At 41.9% G+C, this 27,535-nt stretch overlaps 1 protein-coding gene across 8 annotated transcripts in view; it reads left to right on the forward strand.

The window, feature by feature from the left end:
* Window positions 1-27,535, forward strand: part of asb7 (ankyrin repeat and SOCS box containing 7) — an 84,034-nt gene that overhangs the window by 17,086 nt on the left and 39,413 nt on the right. For 6 of the 8 annotated variants that reach the window (XM_072564892.1, XM_072564890.1, XM_072564897.1 and 3 more), the window contains one exon: window positions 24,443-24,882. The exons of the other annotated variants lie outside the window; for them this stretch is intronic. The gene's annotated coding sequence lies outside the window, so the exon portion shown is untranslated. The remainder of the gene's footprint in view (window positions 1-24,442; window positions 24,883-27,535) is intronic. 8 annotated transcript variants of the gene reach the window in all.

Below are 27,535 nucleotides of genomic sequence, written 5' to 3' on the forward strand. Positions count from 1 at the left end.
AACAACAAGACCTTGGAGTGCAGATTCATAGTTCCTTGAAAGTGGAGTTGCAGGTAGATAGGATAGCGAAGGAGGTGTTTGGTATGCTTTCCTTGATTGGACAAAGCATTGAGCATAAGAGTTGAGAGGTCATGTTGCATCTGTATAGGACATTGGTTAGGCCACTTTTGGAATATTGGGTGCAATTCTGGTCTCCCTACTATCAGAAGAATGTTATGAAACTTGAAAGGGTTCAGAAAAGATTTACAAGAATATTGCCAGGGTTGGAGGATGTGAGCTACAGGAAGAGGCTGAAATAGATTAGATTAGATTTCCTACAGTATGGAAACAGGCCGTTTGGCCCAAAAAGTCCACACCAACCCTCTCGAGTTAACCCCCCAGACCCATTCGACCTTGACTAACGCACCTAACGCTTTGGACAATTTAGTGTGGCCAATACACCTGACCTGCACATCTTTGGATTGTGGGAGGAAATCGGAGCAAACCCACACAGACACTGGGAGATTGTGCAAACTCAATACAGACAGTCGCTGGAGGTGGGAATCAAACTCAGGTCCCTGGCGCTGTGAGGCAGCAGTGCTAACCACTGAGCCACCATGCTGCTCATAGGCTGGGGCTGTTTTCCCCGATGCATTGTAAGCTGAGGGGTGACCTTGTAGAGGATTATAAAGTCATGAGGGGCATGGATAGGGTAAATAGACATGGCCTTTTCCGTGGAGTGGCAGATTGCAGATCTAGGGGGCATAGGTTTAGGGTGAGAAGGGAAAGATTTAAAAGGGACCTAAGGGGCAACTTTTTCACATAGAGAGTGGTGCCTGTGTGGAATGAGCTGTCAGAGGAAGTGGTGGAGGCTGGTACAATTACAATATTTAAAAGGCATCTGGAATGCTATATGAATAGGAAGGATTTAGAGGGATATGGGCCAAGTGCTGGCAAATGAGACTAGATTAGGTTAGCATATCTGGTCAACATGAAAAAAGGGTCAGTTTCAATGCTGTATATCTCTGTGACTATGATTCTAAAAGACTCCCACTTTCCAAATGGACTTCGCTGTAAGTAGCAGCTCCAAGTCAATATTTACCAGATCCTGTCTAATGAAATGAAAATTGCTGTTGCCCCAGTTTAGACACATTCTATGCTCAATCCTTATTCCTTTCCATAATGACTTTGAAACTTAGCATTACAGTCACTGACCTCAAAATGTGCGTCCACTGCCACTTCAGCGCTTGACCGGCTCTTTCCCTCTGATTAGGTTTAGCACTGTCCGACATACTGGCACTAAAGGCTCTCTTGGGTGCACTTTAAAAAGTCAATTCCGTCTAATCCTTTTAAATGAAGGTGGTCCCAATTAGTGTCCGCAAATTTGAAATTCCCTGCTTTTGTAACCTTATTCCTTTCACATCTATCTGTGATTTGCATCCATATCTGCTCCTCTATTTCCATCTGATTATTGGGAGGCCTGTAGTACAATCCCAAAACATGATTACGCTTTCATTTCTAAACTCTACCCAGATAACCTCATTTGAAGAACCTTCCAAGACATCCTCCCTCATTACTGCAGCAATGGGTTCCTTTATCAATAATGCAATGCCCCTACCCCCCTCACATTCACCCCCAAAGCATGTGAAAATTCTGTACCCTGGAATATCCTATCCCTTTCTCAACCATGTCTCAATGACAGCAATATTATCATACCTCTGTGCTTTAATTTGTACCCTCAACTTATTTCCTTATTGATCACCACCTTGCATTTAAACAAATATCTTTCAACATGGCAAACTCCCTTGTGCCTTAACTGGCTTACTGTTTCTGTGCTGTTTTGACTTCCTTGTTGTCACTTCTAATTTTGGCCATTCCTCTACCCCTGTTGATACTTGTGTCTGGATACCCCACCCCATTACCAAGTTCATTTAAACCCTCCACAACACCACTAGCAAATCTTCCTGTTGTTCTGTTCAAAATCAGGTACAAACCTGTCTGCCTTGGACAAGTCCTGTTGCCTCCAAAAGCAGTTCAAATTTCTCAAAGGCCTTCCTTCCTGCACCATCTCGCGAGTCATGTATTCATTGGACTAATATTCTATTTTTATACTCTTAGCATGTGGCACTGGAAGCAATCCTGGGATTGCTACTTTTTAGGTTCTGTTCTTTCACCTACTGCCTAACTTCCTAAGTTCTGCTTGCAGGACCTCATCCCTTTTTCTGTCAACGTGGTTGCTACAATCTGTCTGTGTGCCCTCGCGTCTTCTGAATGTCCTGCAGTCATTCAGTAACATTTCTGGATCAGAGAGGCAGCATAACATCTTGGAATCTCTTTTGCAGCCGCAGAGATGCTTGTCAGTTCTCCGTGTCGTTGCATCCTCATCACTATAGCCATGCCATTCTTGGTCTTTCCTTCTTGTGCAGCAGAACCAGCCATGGTGCCATGAAGTTGACCTCCAACCGTTTTCCCGTGCACAGTCATCTCCCCCAACAGTATCCAAAATGGTATATCTGTTAGAAAGGAAGGTGGCCACAAGGGAGTCCTGCAATACGTGCTTCCCACGGCTCTGCCTGATGGTCACCATCCCCTTTCTACATGTTGAGCCTTCACTAAATGTGCTATCAACGACATGCTCAGCATCGCAGATGTTCCACAGTGAATTCACCCAATTCACAAAATGTAGGTAGCCAGTAACTAGCTATATACTGGATTAGCGGTGCTGGAAGAGCACAGCAGTTCAGGCAGCATCCAACGAGCAGCGAAATCGACGTTTCGGGCAAAAGCCCTTCATATACACATCCTGCACATCAAGGGGAACTGAAGCTTTCATGATTTCATAGCATAGGACGAGCATATTACAGGTGCAAGCTCTTCTGTCATCCACATAAACCCCTAAATTGCTCCGTTTTTTGAAAACAATTGTGTTTTTGTAGGAATACTATTAATTTTCTTATTTCCCTTACCCTGCTTTGCTTACAGTACTACTTTATTATATTGGCCCTGGTCTTCATTTATTTCTGTTGTTTCTCAGTTAACCCTCTTCTTTAAAAAAACATACACTGTTTAAAATCCTGAATCGATCAACTCATCACTGTTGATTTTCCAACCAGCAGAGCCCTAAAGTAGCAGCTATTAAACTAGGACTCCCCTCCCAGTGTTCAGTTGAAGCTAAAGAATATAGCCTTACAAATGCTTCGAGGACAGATAAATCACCAGGAGCAGATGAATTGCACTTGAAGCTGTTAAAAGAAACCAGGGAGACATTAGCAGATGTTCAGGATCATTTTCCAATCCTCACATAGCAGCAAGATTAGATTAGATTAGATTACTTACAGTGTGGAAACAGGCCCTTCGGCCCAACAAGTCCACACCGCCCCGCCGAAGCGTAACCCACCCATACCCCTACATCTACATCTACCCCTTACCTAACACTACGGGCAATTTAGCATGGCCAATTCGCCTGACCTGCACATCTTTGGAGTGTGGGAGGAAACCGGAGCACCCGGAGGAAACCCACGCAGACACGGGGAGAACGTGCAAACTCCACACAGTCAGTCGCCTGAGGCGGGAATTGAACCCGGGTCTCTGGCGCTGTGAGGCAGCAGTGCTAACCACTGTGCCACTGTGCCGCCCACAAGGTACCAAAGAACTGGATGCCTATGAATGCCATTACACAAGAGTGTGAGGAATAGGCTAAATAATTAGTCTGACCTTTTGAGGGCAAATTGTTAGAATTAACGTTGGGAAATAGGATTAACATTATTTGGAAATGCAGGAATTTAATTAGGGACCATCAGCATGGTTTTGTTAATGAAAAGTCATATCTTAGTAAATTGAATTTTTAAAAAAAGTACCAAGGACGATTGATGAGGGCAGTGTTGTAGATGTTGCTGCCCATGAATTTTAGTGAAGCATTTGACAAGGTGTTATATGTCTGACTGGTTACAAAAATAAAATCCATGGGATATGGGGAGTGTGGCGTATTGGATTCAAAATTGGCTCAGTGACAAGAAATAAAGGAAATGAGTCTTCTTGTGAATGCAAAGTGTTTTCTAATGAGTTATTATAAGGCCCTGTTAGGTCCTTGCTTGTTTGTTATGAATGATTTTGACTTAAATATGGTTGGCATGATTTTGAAATTTGCATACAACACAAAAGTTGACTGGACAATTGATACTGAGGAGATGGCTGTTGACTCCAGGATATTCACAATAGTTTGGCTGAGTGGATACAAAAGAGGCAGATGGAATTCAATTTGAAGAATGCAAGGTCATGCATTTGGAATGGGCAAACAAAACAATGGAATGCAAAACAAATGGGAGAGTAACAACAGCTAGAGGTGATACAACGGAAAAATCTAAATGCTTTTGCAGGAAATGTGTTCCATGGTGTCGCATACGAGCAGAAGTTCGGGCACCTGTTTCTGTGTCATCAGCAGGAAAAGTTTGTTCAAAAGAGTTGGATGTGGCAGAGGATGTGAGAGACCTTGGAGTACATGTCTACAAGTCTTTGAAGGTGACAGGCCAAATACATAAGGTGGTAAAGAAGGTAGATGTGCTGCTTCCTTTCATTGAGCAGGATATTGAATGCAAAAGTAGGCATGTATTTTTAGAATTGTACAAGATGTTGGTAAAGGCACAACAGGAGACTAGTGTGTAGTTCTGGTCACTATATTAAAGGAAGGACATAATTACTGTAAAGAGATTACATGTAAAATTTAAAAGCCTGCTGCTCAAACTTGAAATTTTCAGCAAATGAAGCATTGGATAGGCTCGAGTTGTTTTCATTAGAGCACAGGAAGCTGAGGGAGTGACAATTGAGGGTGTACAAAATAATAAGCGGTTTGAATAGGGAAGACCTGTTTCCTATACCAGAGAGATCAGTCACAGGTGGCACACCATGAGGTAGCATTCAGAAGAAAGGGGGCATGACAAAACGCTACTTCCCCCAGAAGATAGTTGGTATCTTGAATTTGCTGCCCAGTTTGGTGGTTGAGTCCAGAAACCCTCAACTCCTTTAAGAGGGCTGTGGATCTGGATCTGGATCTGAAGTGTTGCAAACTGCACGGCTGCAGACCAGGTGCTGGAAAATACACAGCCAGTTTTTTTTTCAGCTGATGCATGATGGGCTGAGAATACTGTAATCTTTCTATGATTTCTGTCATGAAAACAGCTTTTCTTTGTCTACCTTATCAAAACCTGTCATAATCTTGTCACCTCTATCAAACCTCCCCTCCATATCCTTTGCAGCAAAGTGAACAACCTCAATCCAACCTTGTTGATAATATCCCCCATCCCTGAAGTCTGTGTAGTAGGTTCTGTGCCCTCTCAAGGACATTTGCATCCTTCCTAAACTTCAGTGACCAGACTTTGCAGTACTTTAACAATCTAGTTATGCCACAACTAAATATTCATTAAAACATTCTGCTTTTGTAATTAATGTATCTGTTCATTTGTTATCGACTCTCTCAAAGTGTCTTGCCACCTTGAAGGATGTGAGTCCCCAGGTTTTTCTGATTCTGCGACATTCCTTAGAACTCTCATTCAGGCTGTCCTCATTCCCACTGTCAAAATGTATCACTTTGCACTGCATTAAATTGTTTCTGTCCATTCTGTTAGCTTATATCCTTTATAGTCAACAGTATCAGTTGTTTGCCACATATCAAAAGTTGACATTTATTATTGGAAACTACTGTCTTTCAGTATTCAAGTAGTTAATATAAATGAAGAAAGGTGGTGGTCCAAGCACTGGTCTTTGGGAACGCTAGTCATGGGTGACTTTAATCTTGTAGTTTGGGATAACCAGGTTAGCAGAGGAAGCCCCAAAGTCGAGTCTGTATACAGTGTCTGAGATTGTTCTAGGCAACATTGTGTTGCCATTCCAGCCTGAGATCAGGCTATTTTAGATTTGGTGGAGATAAAATGAGACAGATTTAGTGCATACATAATGTCATCGTAGAAGATCCTTTAGGAAGTAGTGACCATAATATTGTAGAATTTAGTATACAGTTTAAGAAAACAAATTGATTTGGAATTATCTGTGCTAACCTTAAATAAGGCTATTTACAAAGGAATGAGGGCAGATTGGGCTGGTGTGAAATGGGAAAGGATTTGAGCAGCAAAGACGGTTGAGCAAAATGGCAGATATTTAAGAAAGTGGCTCACAGAAAAGTATAGCACAAGAACAGGCCCTTCAGCCCACCAAGCCTGCACTGATACATTTTTAAATCTAAAACCTCTTGCTTATACGTCGTCCCAATCCCTTGCTTCCCTCCCTATTTGTGTATCTGTCAAGATGCCTCTTAAATGTTGCTATTGTAGGTTGGACCTAATTGAGTTGCTGTGACTATATTAAAGAGAGCATTCTGGTTCAGGTGCATGGCTCCCAGTATTAAAGTTTCTCTCAAAAGTTGTCCAAAGAACTAGATTATTTTACTTCGTGATATGATGTACAGAATTGTCAGGTACCAGAATCTTAAGTACAACCAAACAGTCTTTGGGTTCTTGAGGTTTGGCTTGAAGGAGAAAAGTTTGAATAGTTTCAACACTAAAGATGCCAGTGCCTGTTGTGCCCATGCAGCAACAGCAACTCAGCTAATTCCCTGCACCTGCCTTTTCCCAATAACCTTGGGAATCTTTTTTTCTTTAGATAACTGTTCAATTCCCTTTGGAAAGAGCCAGTTGAATCTGCCTCTACCACACTGTCAGGCTGTGCAACCAAGATCCTAAGCACTTGCTGTGCTTAAAAGAAAGTCTTCCCTCCTGTTGACTTTATTTCTTATTTAAATTGCTGTCCTCTGGTTCTCAATCCTTCTACAGCTTCTCCATCTCTGTTATCTGCAAGTGCTGCAAGGTTTTCCTTCCAACTGTGATTCTTGAAAGGGAGCAGCTCCAACTTCTCCAATCTAGCCATATAACCATCATCCATCGACCGTGGAACCATTCTCATAAATCATTTCAAATTTTTCCTAAAATGTGATGTCTGGAATTCGACACTCCACTGATTCCACACACTAGTCTATAAAGGCGCTTCAGCATAAGTATGATGAATCTGTGGAACTCATTGTTGCAGAAGGCTGTGGGTGCCAAGCAATTAAGTATATCTAAGACAGGTTTTTGATTAGTGAGGAGATTAAAGTTTATGGAGAAAGTCTAGAAGAATGGGATTGAAAAACCTATCAGCATTGATTGAATGGCAGAGCAGACTTGATAGACTAATTCCTCTCCTATGTCTTATGGTATAGACCAATGAGAAAACTACAATCCTAGGAAAGGGATATGCCAACCATGTTTAACCCCAAGGAAATTAAAGCTAACATCAAATTGAAAGAAAAACATATAATGTGGCGAAGATTAATGGTAGTCCAAAAGTTGCAGAACTTTTTTAAAATGAACCCAAGACAACGCAAAACAAAAGATAACCTTTGAGGGTAAACCTGCAAGTAATATCAAGATGGAAAACAAGAGTTGCTGTAAATATACAAAAAGGAAGAGAGGCCAGAATTATCGTAGGATATTTTGGGAACAAAGCTGGGAAACAATGATGAACAAGGGAATGACAGAGGAATGGAATAAATATAAGACACAGAAAACATTACAAAATTACTAAATGGCCGAGGAAATAAATACAATATCACTAGAAAAAAGTTGCTAGGGAAACTGAGGGAAGGCTAAAGTCTCCTGGAGCTGGTGGAATGCATCCAAGCTTATTAACAAAAGTAGCTATAGATATAGTGGATGCACTGGTAGTAATCTTCCAAAAATCATTTCGTTGGCAGATTTCTAGAACCTAATACCTTTGTTTAAAAAACGAAGGAGACAAAATAAAAGTAACTCTCGACGAATTCTGAGTCTGGGATTGGGAAATGTTGGTAGTATTATTTTTTTTTAAAAAGTGACTGCAGGTCATTTAGAAATCTAATGTGATAAAACAGTGTCAGTATGGCTCCATGAAAGGGCAATTATGCTTGATGAAGTAACGTGCAGAATAAATGGAAGGGAATCAGTAGATGAGACAAAAATAGGGGAGAAGGCAAGCGATGAGACAAATACAGAAGGCCATAGAGGAATATAGACAAGTTAAGTAAATGAGCAAAAACTTGATAAATAAGATCTAAATGGAGAGTGACTGCAGAAAGCTGTAAGACCATAAATAGGAGTAGGCTGTTCAGCCCCTTGAGCCTGCTCCATCATTCAATAAGATCATGTCCAATCCAACACTTAGAGCATCCACTTTTCTGCCCTTTCCCCATGATCCTTGATTTCCCTACTGATCAAGAATCTATCAATCTCAGCCTTAAATAGACACACAGACTCTCCCCTCACAGTACTCTGGCGTTCCAAAGACCCTCCACACCCGAAGAGAAGAAATTCTTCCTCATCTCAATCTTAAATTAGTGCCCCTTTATTCTGACATTATGCTGTCAGGTCTCAAATTCTCCCATGAGGGGAAACATCCTCTCAGCATCTACTCTATCAAGCCCTTTTAAGAATTGTACATCGTTCAATGAGATCACCCCTCATTCTTCTAAACTCCAAAGAGTAGAGCTCCAACTATTTGGCCTTTGCTTGTAAGAATATCCCTGCATACCAGGGATCATCCCAGTGAACCTACTCTGAATTGCCTCCAATGAAATAATGTATTTTTGTACACAAGGAGGCCAAACTCCGTACTGCAGACATGGTGTTATCAGCACCTTGTACAGTTGCAGTAAGATTTCCCTCCTGTTATACTTCAACCCCCTTTAGATAAGGGCCAATAATCCATTAGCCCTGGATGTAGGTTTGCTTGCTGAGCTGGAACGTTCATTTTCAGACGTTTTGTCACCATACTGGGTAACCTCTTTAGTGATCCTCCGGACGAAGCATTGATGGTGATTCCTGCTTTCTGTTTATATGTTTGGGTTTCTTTGGGTTGGTGGTGTCATTTCCTGTGGCAATGTAATTTCCTGCTGTTTTGCCTATATTGATTTTGACTTCTGTATTCTTTATATTCTTTAAGGATAGTGGAATCAAGAGTTATGGGGATAAGGCAGGAATAGGATACTGATTGAGGATAATCAGCCATGTTCATAATGAATGGTGGTGCTGGCTCAAAGGGCAGAATGGCCTACTCCTGCACCTATTGTTTATATATTTAAATAAGGTCTTATTGTCAGTTCTATAATTTCTTGCTTGTTAACCTTCATTTATTTTCTGTTTTGACTATCTTTTTAGTCCACCTTTGTTAGGTCTGAATTTATCCCAGTCTTTGGGGCTGTCATTGGCTTTTGCCTCCTTACATTCTTTCTTTCAACTTTATACTCTCCGTACCTTGCATGGTTGGTTTATTCCTGTCTTAGAATCTTTCCTCCTTAGTGGGATGTATTTTTACTGAGAATCATGAATTACCTCCTCTAAATTTCTGCCACAGCTTGCTTACTGTCATACTTGCTTTATTTAAGGTGTTGTTTCTAACCCAAGTTTCTCACTCTTGAATTAAATACTAAATTCTGTTATGTAATGCACTACTTGGGATATTTTACTCTGAGGCAATTTATTAATACAATCTATGAATGCTTGTTATAGCTACCCTTTTGAATGTGATTAACCTATTCAACATGAAGATTAAAGTCATCCATAAGTATAGCTTTATTCTTTTTGTATGCTCCTGCTATTTGTTGATTCTGACAGAGTTTCCTATAAGTGGTCACAGTTTGAGGGTGTACTATTGTTGTTTTTCCCTTGCTTTTTTAAGCTTCTATCCAAATGGACTCTACATCATCCGAGCCTAGATCATTTTGCACAATTGTGCTAATTTCATGTCTTATTACAAGTGACTATCCCACCATCTTTTCCATCTATCCTGTCTTTCCAAAAGATGAAATATCACTGAATGTTAAGTTACCAGTTTTTGAATTCCATGTGATCATGTTTACATAATGGCTATGAGATCTTTTTCACTTACCTTCATTTATGCTATCAGTGTATCTATCTACCTTATCCTGAATGCTTTATGCATTAAGAAACAGCCTTTAAGTTTGTTCTGTTATTGAATTTCCCTGCAGTTTTGTCACTCCTTGTTACAATATGACATTCACACATTCTGTCCCTTCTTTTTATTTTCTGGTAACAATCAGCCCCTTCACTAATTTGCAATCCTACCTTCTCCTTAATCTTTGATTTTCTAACTTTTATATGCAACTGAACCTACCCTGACCCACTATTTAATTAAAAGCCCTGTCAGCTGCCCTAGTTACATGATTTGCAAGGACTCTGGTCCCAGCATGATTCAGGTGGAGCCTGTCTTATCAGAGTAGCTCCCTGCTTCCTCAGTACTGGTGCCAAAGTCCCATGAATTTGAACCACTTCTCCCGCATCAGTTTTTGAGCAACATGTCTACCTCCTTAATCGTGTTGGCCCTGTGCCAATTAATTATGGCTCAGATAGTAATCTAAAGATTATTACCTTTTTGATTCTGTTTATAATTTAGCCCTTCTGTGCTCAAATTCCCTCAGCAGAACGTCTTTCCTTGTTCTATCTATTTCATTGATACCTAAGTTGACTATGACAACTAGATGTTCCCCTTCCACTCCAGGTTTCTCTGCAGCCCAGATGAGAGATCCTGAACCTGAGCTCTCAGCAAACGACACTGCTTTCAGCACTCTCCATCCTGGTCACAGAGAACAGTGTACTCTCCTGATTGTACGATCCTGGATTAAAACTACTTTTCTGTTTTCTCCCCCTTCTTGAATGGCTCCCTGGACCATGCTGCTTGTGATCACACTATAGCCACTGCTCTTGTTTTCACAGGGAGCAAGAATATCAAACCATTTAGCCAAGCAAAAGAGCTGAGGCTCCTCTTGCACTACCTTCTCAATCCCTCTAACAGCCTTGCTCGTAGTTGCATTTTCCTGTCCCTAAACACTGACTGAAATTGAGGCAGTTAATCTAAGATATGTGACTGCCTCCTGAAACAGTGTCCAGGTAACTCTCCACATCACACATGTACCTCCACACTCCCTGTGTATGTGTACACACACGCGCGCTCACACACACCAGTGTTCAATGCTCAGACACCCATTCATCAGCTCTGAACCAGAGTTCCTCAAATAACCAGCGCTTGCTGCAAATTGAGTCACTATGAACCATTGGGGTCCACCAGCTCCCACATTATACAGACTTGGGCTGCCTGGACATGCATCTCTATTTACACAGTTCTTAATGATTGGTAGGAAACATTTAAAAAAAATACTTGTTAATCTGTAAAGTATTTCTCACATTTATGTTTTTAATCTGAAAAGTACGTAGCATGAAATTAGCAACTAATACCAACCAATGACTGTTATTTTTAATCAGTAAGGAATCAAGGGTTCAGGAGAAAAGACAGGAAAGCGGAATTGAGCGTAATTAGTCAAACCGTGATCTCATTGAATGGCAAAGCAGTCTTGAGGGTCTGCTTCGTCTCTGAGTTATGGTCTTATAAGGCATGTAATTACGCAAAAAGATAAATGGCAGATGACTGGTCAGAATTTAGAGCATGATTAAAAGGTTAATCAGGTCAAATAAATGAGAGATGAGAGGAAGCCAGCTTGTAAAGTATAAGCGTAGCAAGAGCTTTTATAGATATCAAAAAGGGAAAAAAAAAAGTGACCAGTCTTCAAGACAGTGAGAATGAAGAATTAATAGGTAAAGAAATGACAGTGTAAAACCAGTATTTTGCTTCACCTTCATTAAAGAGGATGTGAAAAAAACTGGTAATACCTGCAGTCAGAAGGTTGAGGAAGACAGAAACTTGAAGTTATTATCACAAGGGAAACTGCACTGATCAAACTGATGACATTATGGGATGAAAATTTTCCAGGTCCTGATGGACTTCCTCAGGAAGCTGAAAGAGGAAGGATAATGAAGTGGTAAATGAATTGGTGTGGACTTTCTAAAATTTGGAAAGCTTCTGTCAGACTGAGAAAAAGCAAATTTAGCCCCATTCTTGACAATCTCAGGTGGAAAAGTAGCATGCTCTGTATTCTGACCAGTCATCTGCCATTTGTACTCTATGCTACTTTCTCCCCACCCCCACCCTCCTCTCACTTATCTCTCCACCCTTCAGGCTCTCTGCCTGTATTCCTGATGAAGGGCTTTTGCCCGAAACGTCGATTTTACTGCTCCTCGGATGCTGCCTGAACTGTGCTTTTCCAGCACCACGCTAATCTAGACTCTGGTTCCCAGCATCTCCAGTAATTGTTTTTTCCACAGGTGGAAAACAGCAAACGATAGATCAGTTAACTTGATGTATATTGTGGGGAGGTGTTAGAATAAATCATTAAGAGAAGCTATGTCTGTACACTTGGGAAAATGCAAAACAATCAGAAAGAGGTAGCATAGTTTTTTGAAAGAGAAATTGTGTTAAACCAATTTATTGGAATCTTTTGAAGGATTAACGTGCTGTGTAGATAAAAGAGAATGTGTTGATTGACTGTACTTAAATCTTAAGCATTTAAGCATTTAACAAAAAATCATGTTGTGAAAAATAGCAGCCAAGGGATTTAACATGGATGAAAGATTGGCTGGTTGGAATCAGACTATACATAAATGGATCTTTTTCAGATTGGCAGGATGTGACAAATGTGATCACACAAGGATCTAAACTCAGATTTTAACATTTTGCAGTTTATGTCAGTGACATAGTGCAGTGGATCGTGGGCGTGGGAGCAAAATTTGCTGATGTCACAAAGATAGATAAGATCATAGTGAAGGTGACATAACCACAGTGCAAACTAATATACATCAGTCAAATGAGTGGGCAAAAAAATCTCTCAGATGTATTGTACTATAAGAAAATATGAAGCTGGAAGAATAAAAATGCAGAGTATTACTTAACTGAAGAGATACTATGGAGTTCTGAGGTGCAGAGGGATTTAGCATATGAGTCACAATAAGTTAGTAAGCAGGCACCCCAAGGAATCGAGCTTAATGGAATATTAGCCTTGATTGTCTAGTTACTATTTTGAGTCTGGTGACAGTTCTTCAGAACTGATAGTCGAGAAGAAAAATAGTAGTAATGCTGAAGACTGAGGAGTAAATGGACCAGGGTGACTCAGTCTGAATACAAACCGAAGCGCCAATTCTGTCATCTCCAATGGGATGCCATGACCAGACACACATTCCCCTCACCACCTCTGTCAGCATTCTACAAGGACTGTTCCCTCTGGGACTCTCTGGTCCACACATCCTCGACTTGCAATACTCCCAACACCATCGCAGCACCTTCCCATGCAATCACAGAAGGTGCAACACCTACCTTTTTACCCCTTCCTTCGTCACCATCCAAGCCCCCAGATATGGCTTCATTCAATCTAGTCTATGTAACATTAAGTATACAAAATGCAGATTGGATAACATCTTTGCAGCACACCTACATTCTCTCTGTAAAGATGACCTTGAGCTTCCAGTTGCCTGTCACTTCAACAAAACACCATGTTCCCATGTCAATATTTTTGTCACAGGCATGCTGCAGTGCTCCAGCGAGTCTCAGCGCAAGTCCTTATCTTTCACTTGTGGACCGTGCAGCCTCTAGGACTCTTCATAGTGTTCAATGACTTGAGAGCCTGTTTATGTCCTTCCATGTTTTTTAATCACCCTAACACCCTACTCCTGCCATGACATGGATTGTTTTTAAGCACAACCAATCCATTCTCACCCATTCTTAGTTTTCATCACTTAATAAGCTTCTCTTCTGTAATGATTTGCTATCAATAATCCCCTTGTCTGCCTACACATTTCAAATCCTTTCCTCCCACCCTCTGCTTTCCATCCCCACCTATCAGCACACCCCCTCAACCCCGTCTTCAGCATAAGTACTGCTTTATCCTAGCTGCTGTATGGTAAATGGAAAAGCCCTGGTGAAAATTGATGTACAGAGAAATCTGGGTGTTCAGGTCCATTGTACCCTGAAGATGACAATGCAGGCTGATAGAGTGGTCGAGAAGGTATATGGCATGCTTTTCTTTATCGGACTGAGTATTGAGTAAAAGAGTTGGCAGATCACGTTACAGTAGTGTAAGACTTTGGTTTGGCCATATTTAGAATACTGCGTACAGTTCTGGTCGTCACATTACCAAAAGGAGGTGGATGCTTTGGAGGGGGTGCAGAGGAGGTTCAGCAATATGTTGCCTGGTATGGAGAGATCGAGCTATGGAGAGATTGAGTAGATTAGGATTATTTTCATTCGAAAGACAGGTTGAGGGGAGACCTTATTAAGGTCTTCAAAATCATGAGAGGTATAGACAGGGTGGATAGGAAAAAGCTTTTTTCCCCAGAGTGGGGCAATCAATTATTAGGGGTCATGAGTTCAAGGTGAGGGGGAAAACGTTTTAGGGAGATACGCGTGGAAAGTTCTTTATGCAGAGGATGGTGGGGGCCTGGAACGCATGCCAGCGGAGGTGGTAGAGGCGGCCATGAAAGTATCATTCAAGATCTGTCTAGACAGAGAGATGAGGGATTCAGATACTTAGGCGACAGGTTCAGATAGAGGATCTGGATTGGTGCAGGCTTGGAAGGCTGAAGGGCCTGTTTCTATGCTGTAATTTTCTTTGTTTTTTGCTGTCAGTTTTGATGAAATTGCACCATATTCCAATTGTTAACCTTGCTTTGTCCCAGCAGATGCTTCCAGACCTGCTGAGTTTAGCCAGGAATTTGTTTCTGTTTCAAATCACCAGCACCCGCAGTTCTTTGTTTTATTTACTGGATTGTTATCTGGGCAGTGTAGGTTGTTTTATGAAGGTTAGACAGTTGGGCTTGTTTTCATTAGAGTATAGAAGTGTGAGGGGTGATTTGATGGTGGTTTCTAAGATTCTGAGTGAGTCCTTTCAGAACACAAATAAGAGCATTTTCTTGATTGCTGTGATTGATGATAAACTAATCATCCCATAGTTGCTAAGAACATCTTTATTGAGTAAAATATGTCTTCCATTAAAACATTTTTCGTGGAAAACTTTAATTTTCCATGACCATCTATCATGCCTAACATTGTAGCTCTATAACTGTACTGATGCAGACGCGTTGAAATAGCCTCGTTTCTTTGTCTCCAGTATCCTTGTATAATACTGATTAGAAATGGGAAAGCCATTGAGCACCTGGAGCCTGCTATGTCAATCCATTAGATCATAGCTGAACTGTACCTCTTGCTAGGCACTGCCCATAACCCTCATTACCTTTACCAAATATACATCAGTATTTTCATGTTTAAAACTGTCACTTGCCCAGGCATCCATTGTCTTTTTTGGGAACCAATGCAAGATTTGTAATACCCTACCAAAAGGAATGGCCATGACTAATTCTAAGGTTGTCATCAGTTATTGCCTGCTAACATTTCTTTATCTACCTTCATGAATAGCAAGCAAAATAATTGTCCAAGATGAAGAACTGCATTTCAGGTTCTTCAAAATTCATGTCCCTGTCCAGCAGGAGACTCAGAAGAGCAGGCAAAGGGCAGCTGAAGGAAGAAGGCGGTGGTTATGCCTCCTTCTGGAGAGGAAAACCTGAGGGATCAACCCAGGATGCATGGAAATGGTTTCCCTCGAGAATAAACATGTCAACCAATTCTGAGCTTGCAGCCTCACTGCCTCATGGCTCTCTGTCTACAGCTTGTAAGAACCAGCAGACAACAGTCATGAGAACCTGTGATCCAACCCTTGATGTCCTGGATGAATCAGGAACAGTCTTCTTCATGGTGTGGACATTGTTTACAGAATGGACAGAAGTCTTTTTGGACAGACCTCCACTTTTCTAGCTGCCAACTGAACTTGCATGTTAACCTTAAGATTCCTAAGTCCCTTTGTGCTTAAAAATGTCGAAGCCTATCCCATTTAGAAAGTAGTCTATGCCTCTTCTTCCTGTCAAAATGCATGACTTAGCACTTCCCCACATTGTGTTCCATCTGCCACTTCTTTTCCCAATCTCCTAGCCTGTCCAAGTCCTTCTGCAGCTGCCCCCCCCACCAACTTCCTCAAGACTACTTGACCCTCCATCTCTTTGTGTCATTCACGAACTTGGCACCAATACCTTCTGATCCGTCATCCAGATCGTTAATAATGAACAGATGTGGTCCCAACACAGACCCCTATGGAACTCAATTAGTCACCTCCCTACTGTCTGCCTTTAGCCAGTAAGCAAATTCTCTAAGCATGTCAGTCCGTTGTCCCAGCACCACCTTTAAGGACGTAATGTATTTATTGTGGAGAAAGTCATGAAAACTTGGGAATGTTAGTGGTAATATCTTGGACAATACATATCACAGTAAAAAAGGTGTTGGACATATTAAAATGTATGAAGGTGGATAAATCTCCAGATATATCCAAGAAACTGCAAGAGGCTAGAGAAGAAATTGCATCATTGTTAGCTGTGGGTGAGGACCCAGAAGACTGGAGGTTAGTGAATGTTGTGCCTTTATTCAAGAGGGACTGCAAAGAAAAACCTGGAAACAGTAGACCAGTAAGCCTAGTATCTGTGGTGGTTAAGTTACTTGAGAAGCGTCTGAGTATTAAGATGGACACGCATTTAGAAAGACCAGTTTGACTACCATTAAGTAGTCAGCATGGCTTTGTGTGTGGGCGATCATGCCTCACAAATTTGTTAGAGTTCTTTGAAGTGACCATGTAGGTTGATGAGAGCATGGCAGTAGACATAGTCTAGATGGTTTTCAGTATGGCCTTTTGATAAGGTTCCACATGGTAGGCCCCTCTGGCAGGTTAGGTCGCATGGAACCCAGGGGGATTGGATACACAATTGGCTTGATGGTAGGAAGCAGAAGGTAATAGTGGACGGATGCTTTTTAGATTGGAGGCCTGTGACTTAGTGGAGTGCCTTGGGTTGGTACTGGCCTATTACTGTTATCTGTCTCAATGATTTGGATGCGAATGTACAAGACATGATTAGTAAGTTTTGAAGATGACACCAAAATAGGCACTATTGTGGATCGTGAGAGAGGTTATCAGAAATTGCAGCAGGACCGTGATCAGCTGGGGAAGTGGGCCCAAGAAATGGCAAATGGAGTTTACCATTGCTCAAGGTAGGAGCTTCATGGTGAATGGTAGGGCCTTAGGAGTATAATGGAACAGAGGACTTTGGACTTCAGATCCACGTTATCTGAAAGTAGAGTCACGGGTAGACAAGGCAGTGAAGGAGGTTATTGGCACATGGCTTTCATCAGTCAGGGCATGGAATATAGAAGTTGGGAAGTTATGTTGCAGTTGTACAGGATGTTGGTGAAGCAGCACCTAGAATGTTGTGTTCAGTTTTGGTCACCTTGCTATAGGAAGGATGTTATTAAACTGGAAAGAGTGCATAATGAATTTACAAGAATGTTAGATATTTTTGAGAAGATTTGTAGCTCAGGTTGATAAGTTAGCTCGCTGAGCTTTAAGGTTGCTAGGACTCAAGGGTCTGAATTATAGAGAGAAGTTGGACAAGTTATGCCTCTTTTTCTTTAGAGCATAGAAGACTGAGTGGGCTTCTTTTAGAGGTGTATAAGATCATGGGAGACATGGATAGGGTGAATGCAGTCAATCTTTTTCCCATGTTTAGGGAATCGAGGACTCGAGGGCATCAGCTTAAGTTTAGAGGGAAGAGAATAAAAGGGAATCTGAAGGGCAACGTTTTTACTCAGTGGTCCGCATATGGAATGAGCAATCAGCAGAAGTGGTTGAGGCAGGTACATTAACAACATTTAAAAGGCATTTGGATAAATACATGGCTAGGAAAGATTTTGAAGGATATAGGCCAAGTGCAGGAAAATGGAGTAAGTGTGGATGGATATTTTGGTTAGCATAGACCAGTTGGACCAAAGGGCCTGTCTCTGTGCTGTAGGACTCTATGACTATGACCATGGCCTCTTATCTCATTTAGCAGCCTCCTGTGTGGCACTTTATCAAATGCCTTCAGGAAATCCAAATGGATCATGTCCACTGGCTCTTCTTTATATAACTTGCTCATTATCTCCTCGAAGGATTCTAACAGCTTTGTTAGAATCTTTGGCCTTCCCTTGATAAAGCAATGCTGGTGCAGTCCTATTTTACCTTACACTTTGAATACTCTGCAATCGAATAACAGATCCTAAGATCTTACCAACAACCTAGGTCAGGCTAACTGGTCAACAGTTTGCTTTCTTCTGCCTCCCTTCCTTCTTAAACTGGGGTCTTACTTTTGCCATTTTCCAGTCCTCTGGGATCCTTCCAGACTCCAGTGATTCCTGAAAAGTCACCACCACAGCCTCCACTGTCTCCTCCACTATTTCCTTTTGAACTCTGCTTTGTAGTCCATGTGGTTGGGTGATTTATTCATCTTCAGATCTTTCAGCTTCTCCAGCATCTTATCCTTAACGATAGCCACTTCTCCCCCCAACTCTCATGAAGTTCTGTTACGCTTCTGTTGTGAAAACTGATGCTAAATACCTATTCAGTTCCTCTACTATTTCTTCATTTTCTCATTACTATTTCTTCAGTCTCTGTTTCCAGCAGGTCAACGTATATTTTTGCCTCTGTCCTCCCTTTTCACTATCTTTTTTAAAAAAATCCTGCAATCTTTTATCCCTTCTTTTTAGTTATCCTCTACTGGTTTTTGAAGGCTTCCCTATCCTCTGGCTTTGCATTAATCTTTGCCATGTTATTTTTTTTTTGTATTTTTATTTAACCTATTTTTCTAATCAACCTGTTCAGAGATATTAGTACATACCCCTGGAGCCAGTGGGACTTGAACTCAGGCCGCCTGATTAACGGGTAGGGACAATATCACTGCGCCACATGAGGGCCCTGACTTTCCTTACCAGCCATAGTTGCCTAGTCTTCCCTTTAGTATGATTCTTCTTCCTTGGGATGAATTTCTGCTGTACCTCCCAAATCACCACTATAAACTACTGCCATTGCTGCTCCACCATCTTCCCTACTCAGTTCCCCCTTGAATCAACTCTGGCAATTCCTCCCTCCTTTTTTTATTACTTTTACTCAATTCTAGCACTTAGGCCTGATTCAAACTGAGGGTGAATTTTATCACTGCCTCCTTCGGGTTCTTTCGCCTTCAGCTCTGTGAACAGGTAGACGTAATTATACATCACCAAATCCAGAATTTCCTGTTCCTAGTGGGCTTTCCCACAAGCTGCTCCAAAAAAAACATCTCGTAGACATAGCACAAATTCCTTTCCTTGAGAACCACTACCAATCTGATTTTCTCAATCCATTTGCATGTTGAAGTCCCCATGATTATTGTAGTAGTACCTTTCTTGCACGCCTTTTCTATTCCCGATTTATTTTCAGCTCCACATCTTGACCACTGCTAAGAGGTGTGTACTGTTTTCCTTTGCTTGAGCCACATAGATTCCATGCCTTCCAACTGTATCTCACTTCTTGCTATTGATTTAGTTTCACTTCTTGCTACCCTGCCCATTTCTCCCACCCCCACCCTCCTCTAGCTTATCTCTCCACGCTTCAGGCTCACTGCCTTTATTCCTGATGAAGGGCTTTTGCCTGAGACGTCGATTTCGAAGCTACTTGGATGCTGCCTGAACAGCTGTGCTCTTCCAGCACCACTAATCCAGTACCCTGCCCATCTGCCTGACCTTTTAATAAGATGTGTATCCTTGGCTATTTAATTTCCAATCCTGAACCCCATGGACTTCGTCTCAGTGATTCCTACAACATTGCACTTGCCAATTTCAATCTGCGCTACAAGCTCACTTACCTTGTTTTGTATACTCCATGCATTTAAGTTCAACACCCTTAGTCTTGTGTTGTCTGCCCCCTTCTGAAAGTTGACCCCATATCTGATGTGCTTGAAGTTAGATTCCTGATCCTTTCCATATTCTGTCCTATTACTCATTCTGGAAACTTTAATAACCTTTGTTGAGCCACCCCTCTTAACTTTTTCAATAATTCTCCATGCAACTAAATCCAATATTTAATTTTTGCCCTATCCGCAGCTCTAGTTATGTGATTTGCCAGCGCTCTGGTCCCATCGTGATTCAGGTGGAGTCAATCCCATCAGTGCTGGTGCCAATGACCCATGAATTTAAACCTATTTCACCGATACCAATCTTTGAGTCATGTGTTTACCTTTTTAATCTTGTTGACCCTATGCTAGTTTGCTCGTGACGTTGGTAGTAATCAGCGATAATTGCATTTTTGTTTCTACTTTGTAATTTAGCCCTCAGCAGAAACTGTTTCTTGTTTCTGTTTTCTGCCTCTGTCATTGGTACCAGCATGGCCAACAACAAGTGGATCTTCCCCTTCCATTTAGTTCCTATGCAACTCAGTTTAGCTATCCTTAAACTGGGACCCAGACACAGCCTTTGGGACTTTTGTTATTGGCTACAGAGAACAGAGTCTATTCCCCTGACTAAACTATCCCTGATTAGAATGCTTTTCTCTTTTCTTCCTTTGAATGGTTCCCTGTACCATGCTGTTATGGTCAGTTTGCTTATCCTTCCTATAGCCTCCACCTAATCCTCATGGAGCGATAATCTGAAACCTGTTAGACGAGCTCAAGGGCTGAAGCAGACGATGAGGAAGGCAGAGAGGAGACAGGTGCAAGAGACCCCAGGGGAAGTACCTGTCAGGAACAAGTTGAATCTTTTGGAAACAGTAGAGACAGATGACACTGCCAGTCCGCGAGGCGGCCAGGTCCGTCAATCAAAAGTTTGCGTGGAGGCAGAGCGGAAGAGTCGGACATAGCACAGAGCCGTGGTAATAGGGGACTCCATGGTGAGAGGAACTGACCAGGGTTTTTGTGGCAGCCGGCAGGAGTTAAGATGGTGTGTTGCCTTCCTGGTGCCAGGGTTAAAAACATCACAGACAGAGTGCAGGAAATCCTCAAGGACGAAGGTGAAGAGCCAGAGGTGATGGTACATGTCGGCACAAATGATGTCGGGAAGAAGAGGAGGAACATACTACAGCGGGACTTCGGAGAACTAGGAAGAAGGCTGAAAAGCAGGACGTCCAGGGTGGTTATCTCTGGTTTGCTTCCAGTTCCTCTGGCTGGTGAGACCAGAAACAGGGAGATAATGGACTTGAACGTGTGGCTGGGGAACTGGTGCAGGGAGCAAGGATTTAAATTCTTGGATCATTGGGGTATGTTTTGTGGTAAGCATAAATTATACAAGAGAGACGGTTTGCACCTTAATAGGTTAGGGGCCAGCATTCTGGCAGGCAGGTTTGCGACTGCAACACACCTACGTTTAAACTAAGTAGCGGAGGGGAGGGGACAAACTGGATGTTTATGAAGGAAATTGAAGGGAAAGTTAGAACAAGGGAAGTCGAAAAAGACAACTGTATCAGTGAAGCAGAAAACTCAAGGGATCATGCTGTAAGGTTGAGTGAAATAGGAGTTGATGGAAAGGGTGAGGGCAATAACAAATTAAAAATACTATATATGAATGCACGAAGCATTAGAAATAAGATGGATGAGCTTGAGTCTCTTTTGGGAATTGGCAGATACGATATTGTGGGGATAACTGAGTCGTGACTTCAAGTGGACAGGGCCTGGGAAATGAATGTTCAAGGCTACATGTGCTCTCGTAAGGACAGACTGACGGACAGAGGGGGTGGGATGGCCATGTTGGTAAGGGATGATATTCAGCCCCTTGTGCGGGGGAACCTAGAATCAGGGGATGTAGAGTCAGTTTGGATAGAGAAATTCTAAGGGTAAAAAGACCCTCTTGGGAGTTATCTACAGGACCCCAAACAGTAGTCTGGATGTCGGATGTAAGTTGAATCAGGGGCTGAAATTGGCCTGTCGCAAAGATGTTACGACAGTTGTTATGGGGGATTTCAACATGCAGGTAGACTGGGAGAATCAGGATGGTATTGGACCTCAAGAAAGAGACTTTGTGGAGTGCCTCCGAGATGGATTCTTAGAACAGCTGGTGCTGGAGCCTACCAGGGAGAAGGCAATTCTGGATCTGGTATTGTGCAACGAACCAGAATTGACCTTGAAGTGAAGGAGCCATTGGGAAGTAGTGACCATAATACAATAAGCTTCAATCTGCAATTTGAGAGGGAGAAGGTACAATTGGAAGTGGCAATATTTCTGTTAAATAAAGGAAACTATGGAGCTATGAGGGAGGAGCTGGCCAAAGTTCAATGGTGCAATACCTTAGCAGGGATGACAGAGGAGGAACAATGGCAGATATTTCTGTGTATAATGCAGGAGATGCAGGATCAGTTCATTCCAAAAAGGAAGAAAGATCCTAGGAGGAGGCAGGGGTGGCAGTGGCTGACGAGGGAAGTTAAGAAACATAAAGTTAGAAGAGAAAAATTATAACATAGCAAAGATAAGTGGGAAAACGGAGGACTGGGAAGCTTTTAAAGAACAACAGAGGATTACTAAGAAGGAAATACACAGAGAAAAAATGAGGTACGAAGGTAAACTAGCCAAAAATATAAAGGGGGATAGTAAAAGCTTTCTTAGGTATGTGAAAGGCAAAAAAATGGTTAAGACTAAAATTGGGCCCTTTAAACAGAAACAGGAATATATTACGGGAAACAAAGAAATGGCAGAAGAACTGAATTGGTACTTCAGATCTGTGTTCACTGGGGAAGACACAAGCAATCTCACTGAGGTAACAGTGGCTGAAGGACCTGAACTGAAGGGAATTTATATTTGCCAGGAATTGGTGTTGGAGAGACTGTTAGGTCTGAAGGTTGAGAAGTCCCCGGGGCCTGATGGTCTACATCCCAGGGTACTGAAGGAGGTGGCGAGAGAAATCGTGGATGCGTTGGTGATTATTTTACAGAGTTCGATAGATTAGGGATCAGTTCCTGTGGATTGGAGGGTGGCTAATGTTGTACCACTTTTTTAAGAAGGGTGGGAGAGAGAAAGCAGGAAATTATAGACCTCAATGGTGGGAAAGATGCTGGAGTCTATTATAAAGATGAAATTACAACACATCTGGGTAGTAGTAACAGGATAGGTCAGAGTCAGCATGGATTTATGAAGGAGAAATCATGTTTGGCTAATCTTCTGGATTTTGTTTGAGGATGTAACTCTGAAGATGGGCAAGGGAGATCCAGTAGATGTAGTGTACCTGGACTTTCAGTAGGCTTTTGATAAAGTCCCATATAGGAGGTTAGTGAGCAAAATTAGGGCGCATGGTATTGGGGACAAAGTACTAACTTGGATTGAAAGTTGGTTGGCTGACAGGAAACAAAGAGTAGTGATAAACGGCTCCATTTCGGAATGGCAGGAAGTAACCAGTGGGATACCACAGGAATCCGTGCTGGCACCGCAGCTTTTTACAATATATATTAATGATATTGAAGATGGTATTAGTAATAACATTAGCAAATTTGCTGATGATACAAAGCTGGGTGGCAGGGTGAAACGTGAGGAGGATGTTAGGAGATTACAGGGTGACCTGGACAGGTTAGGTGAGTGGTCAGATGCATGGTAGTTGCAGTTTAATGTGGATAAATGTATGGTTATCCACTTTGGTGGCAAGAACAGGAAGGCAGATTAATACCTAAATGGAATCAATTGACGTAAAGGGGCAGTACAAAGAGATCTGGGTGTTCTTGTACACCAGTCAATGAAGGTAAGTATGCAGGTACAGCAGATAGTGAAGAAGGCTAATAGCATACTGGCCTTCATAACAAGAGGGATTGAGTATAGAAGCAAAGAGGTTCTTCTGCAGCTGTACAGGGCCCTGGTGAGACCACACCTGGAGTATTGTGTGCAGTTCTGGTCTCCAAATTTGAGGAAAGACATTCTGGCTATTGAGGGAGTGTAGCGTAGGTTCACGAGGTCACTTCCTGGAATGGCGGGACTACCTTACACTGAAAGACTGGAGTGACTGGGCTTGTATACCCTTGAGTTTAGAAGACTGAGAGGGGATCTATTTGAGACATATAAGATTATTAAAGAATTGGACACTCTGGAGGCAGGAAACATGTTTCCGCTGATGGGTGAGTGCCGAACCAGAGGACACAGCTTAAAAACACGGAGTAGACCGTTTAGGATAGAGGTGAGGAGAAACTTCTTCACCCAGAGAGTGGTGGCTGTGTGGAATGCTCTGCCCCAGAAGGCAGTGGAGGCCTAGTCTCTGGATTCATTTAAGGAAGAGTTGGATAGAGCTCTCAAGGATAGTGGAATCAAGGGTTATGGAGATAAGGCAGGAACAGGATACTGATTAAGGATGATCAGTCATGATCATATTGAATGGTGGTGCAGGCTCAAAGGGCAGAATGGCCTACTCCTGCACCTATTGTCTATTGTCTTTCAGCACTATCTCCTGGATAGCTCTCGCTCGTAGTCGTACCCTACGCTTTGTAGATAGTTGAAAGATAAAGACAGGTTTTAATGCAATGTTCTCAAATTGTTTGTACGAATGCAGCTCCAACAGCATTCAAATTTATACACCCTGTTGTCTCATTTAAACATTCAAATTTAAACACTACCTTGTCCAATTTAAACATTCTTGCCCTCTCACTCTCTCAAAGGACAATTGTGGATGAGCAATAAATATTGGCCGAGCCAACTATGTCTTGGGAGTGCCTAAAACACAAACATTGGACTGCAATGCATACCAACTTTAATTCATTCGACCGATGTTGGTTATAACTCTTGAGATGGTGATAGTGAACGGCCTTCTAGAACCGCTGCAATCCATGTTGATAGATTCACAATGCTGCAAGAGAGGAAATTCTGCTACAAGATGTGCTGCAGCAACTTGAAGGCTTCAGCGGCACTTCCCTAGTTTGCAAATGGAGACTGCACCTGCCATCTGGGAGTACCTTCACCACCTTCAAGTTCCCCTCCATGCTAACTTGCAGATATGTCATTGTTCGTTCATTGAGTCAAAATCTGAACTCAGTCTCTGAAGACATTCACCGTGGACTACAGATTTTACGAAGACCACGTTTTGAAGAACAGTCAAATGGTCAGTAAATAACTGCATGCTTTAATTGTTTAAAAATAAAGTGCAAGCCACCTTGCTGTGCAAGTGAAGTCAAGTATAGATCAGACCAAGGAAGAATGGCAAGTTTCCTTTACTAAAGAACTTTGGTTGAACCATTTGAGTTACGATGACAGTTCAACAATTTCACGGTCATTTTAAGTGTTGAATCATAGAAACGTTTCATCATAGGAGGATGCCATTTAACCCAGTGTGTCTTTGCCAGCCAGAATGAACTACCAAACTGGGCAGTGAATTCCTGATATTGAGCACCTTCTGGGTCAAGGGGCTTTTTGTCATGTCCCCTCAAACCCATCTACAAATTGCCTTAAACCTGTTCCCTTGGTAATTGACCTTTCTGCTAGGGGAAGCAAGTCTTTCTTATTTCATCCCCTCATAATGTTGTGTACCTCCATTATCATCTGTCAGCCACCTCTGTTCAGGAAAACAACTGTATGCTTACCCAATCATTTCTTGAGGTGGCAATTTTTAACTGCTGTCAACACATTGCCTGGTGAAAGACTGTTTTTTGAGATACCATATGCTTTCAGCTTGAATATTAAACAGTCTCACCTTGTATTTATCTTTCTTTCAAGCAGCAGTCCCAGATAGTGAAGAAAAGTTGGAGTACATTTGTTTGAGTCTGTGAAATCTGAAGAACTATTTTCTGAGTTAGTTAACCAGTTTTAGTTAAAAAAAAGCAACAAATGCTGTTCAAGATTATTGGTGGGCATAGTTGATGCATACATTTTATTACTAAAGTATGATAACAGCCTGCTAGATTACACCCAGAAGATTACTTGGATTACATATGTGCAAAAATCAAATTCACTAAGATTTGCTGACCACTGTATCCATTGCTCACAATTGGGCTTTGATGAGGATCTCTGGAATATTCCGTGAATGTTTCAGTGGCTGCAGATGAGCTCTTTTGCACTGTACTTGCAATCTCTGGTAGAAATGGGCATCAGCTGAGGAAACAGTTATTTTAGATTGGACAACTGTTAGTGTGGGACTCCTTAGAGATCTCCCCTCTTAGAGTATACCACCGTGGTCATCTCTCAGTCTATGAAAGTTGTTTCATAGAGTCCCTACAGTGTGGAAACAGGCCATTGGGCCCAACAAGTCCACACTGACCCTCCGAGGAGGAATCCACCCAGACCCTATTACTCGACATTTACCCTTTACTAATGCACCTATCCTGCACACCCCTGAACACTATGCGCAATTTAGCATGGCCAATTCATATAACCTGCATATGTTTGAACTGAGGGAGGAAGCTGGATCACCTGGAGGAAACCAATGCAGACGTGGAGAATGTGCAAACTCCACACGCCTGAGGCTGGAACCGAACCCGCTCCCTGGCACTGAGGGGCAACAGTGCTAACCACTGAGCAACCGTGCCACCCCATTCATGAAGAACAATTATAATTGCTATGACGGGCCTTTAGTTTTCAAATGATGCTTCCTCCATATGACAGCAAGGCCTGCAACAGCATAAATAGTAAAGGCGAAATACGAAATAAAGTAAAACTCTTAGAACAAGCAGGCAGTTCAGCAGCATTAGATAATTGGTAGCTATTGGACTTGTACCATTTTTCAGACTGAAAAAATAAAGGATAGACAGGCATATTAATGAAATCTGAAAAGTTGGATTGTTAGCAAATGTACATTGAGAGGAAATGTCAGTGAAATATTTGCTGAAGGATATGTCCAGACATCTGGAAATTTACATAAAAGAAGCAAAGGATGTATTAGTATCATTACCATTTATATGCGGTACAACAGACCATTTTGTAAATAAAATAAACTACAAGACATGCACCTTCCAGTATGTTTGGGTACAAAATAACCAACTTGATTTAGAGCTGCTTCGAGCTTTGTAAACATATTTGTTTTTTCAGAAACACAACTGATGAATTCATCTTGCCATTAGTTTTGTCTCAGGCCTGTTTCTAGTATTCATTTTTAAATTAGCTTTAAAGGTCGAGGAAATTTCAATAAAGTTGAACATAAAACCATAAGACATGGATCAGAAATTAGACCATTCAGCCCATTGAGTCTGCTCTGCCATTTGATCATGTTGCTGCATTTTCCTGCTTTCTCCCTGTAACCTTTGATCCCCATGGCAATCAAGAACGCATCTGTTCCTGTTTTAAATATACTCAAAGACTTGGCCTCCACAGCCTTCTGTTGGCAATGAGTTCCACAAATTGACCACTTTCTGGCTAAAGAGGTTTCTCCTTATCTCTGTTGTAAAGGGGCTTCACTTTACTCCAAGGCTGTGCCCTCGGCTCCTCGGCTCTCCTGCCATTGGAAGCATCTTCCCAAAGTCCACTCTGTCTGAGCCATTCAGTATTCTGTAAGTTTCAGTTAGGTTCCCTGTCATCTTTCTAAACTCTATGGGGTGTAGTCCCAGGTAGTCCTCAAAATTCCTCCTATGTTAAGCCTTTCATCTCTGAGATCATTCTTGTGAACCTCCTCTGAACCATCGTGAACCCGGTCCAGGATCAAAACATCCTTCCTGAGGTACGGGGACTAAAATTGTTCACAATACTCTAAACGTGGTTTGCCCAGAGCCTTATAAAGCCTCAGAAGTATATCTTACTTTCATATTCCTGTCCTTTCGAGATGAATG

Source organism: Chiloscyllium punctatum, chromosome 48 (assembly GCF_047496795.1).
Source record: "Chiloscyllium punctatum isolate Juve2018m chromosome 48, sChiPun1.3, whole genome shotgun sequence".
NCBI lineage: Eukaryota > Metazoa > Chordata > Chondrichthyes > Orectolobiformes > Hemiscylliidae > Chiloscyllium > Chiloscyllium punctatum.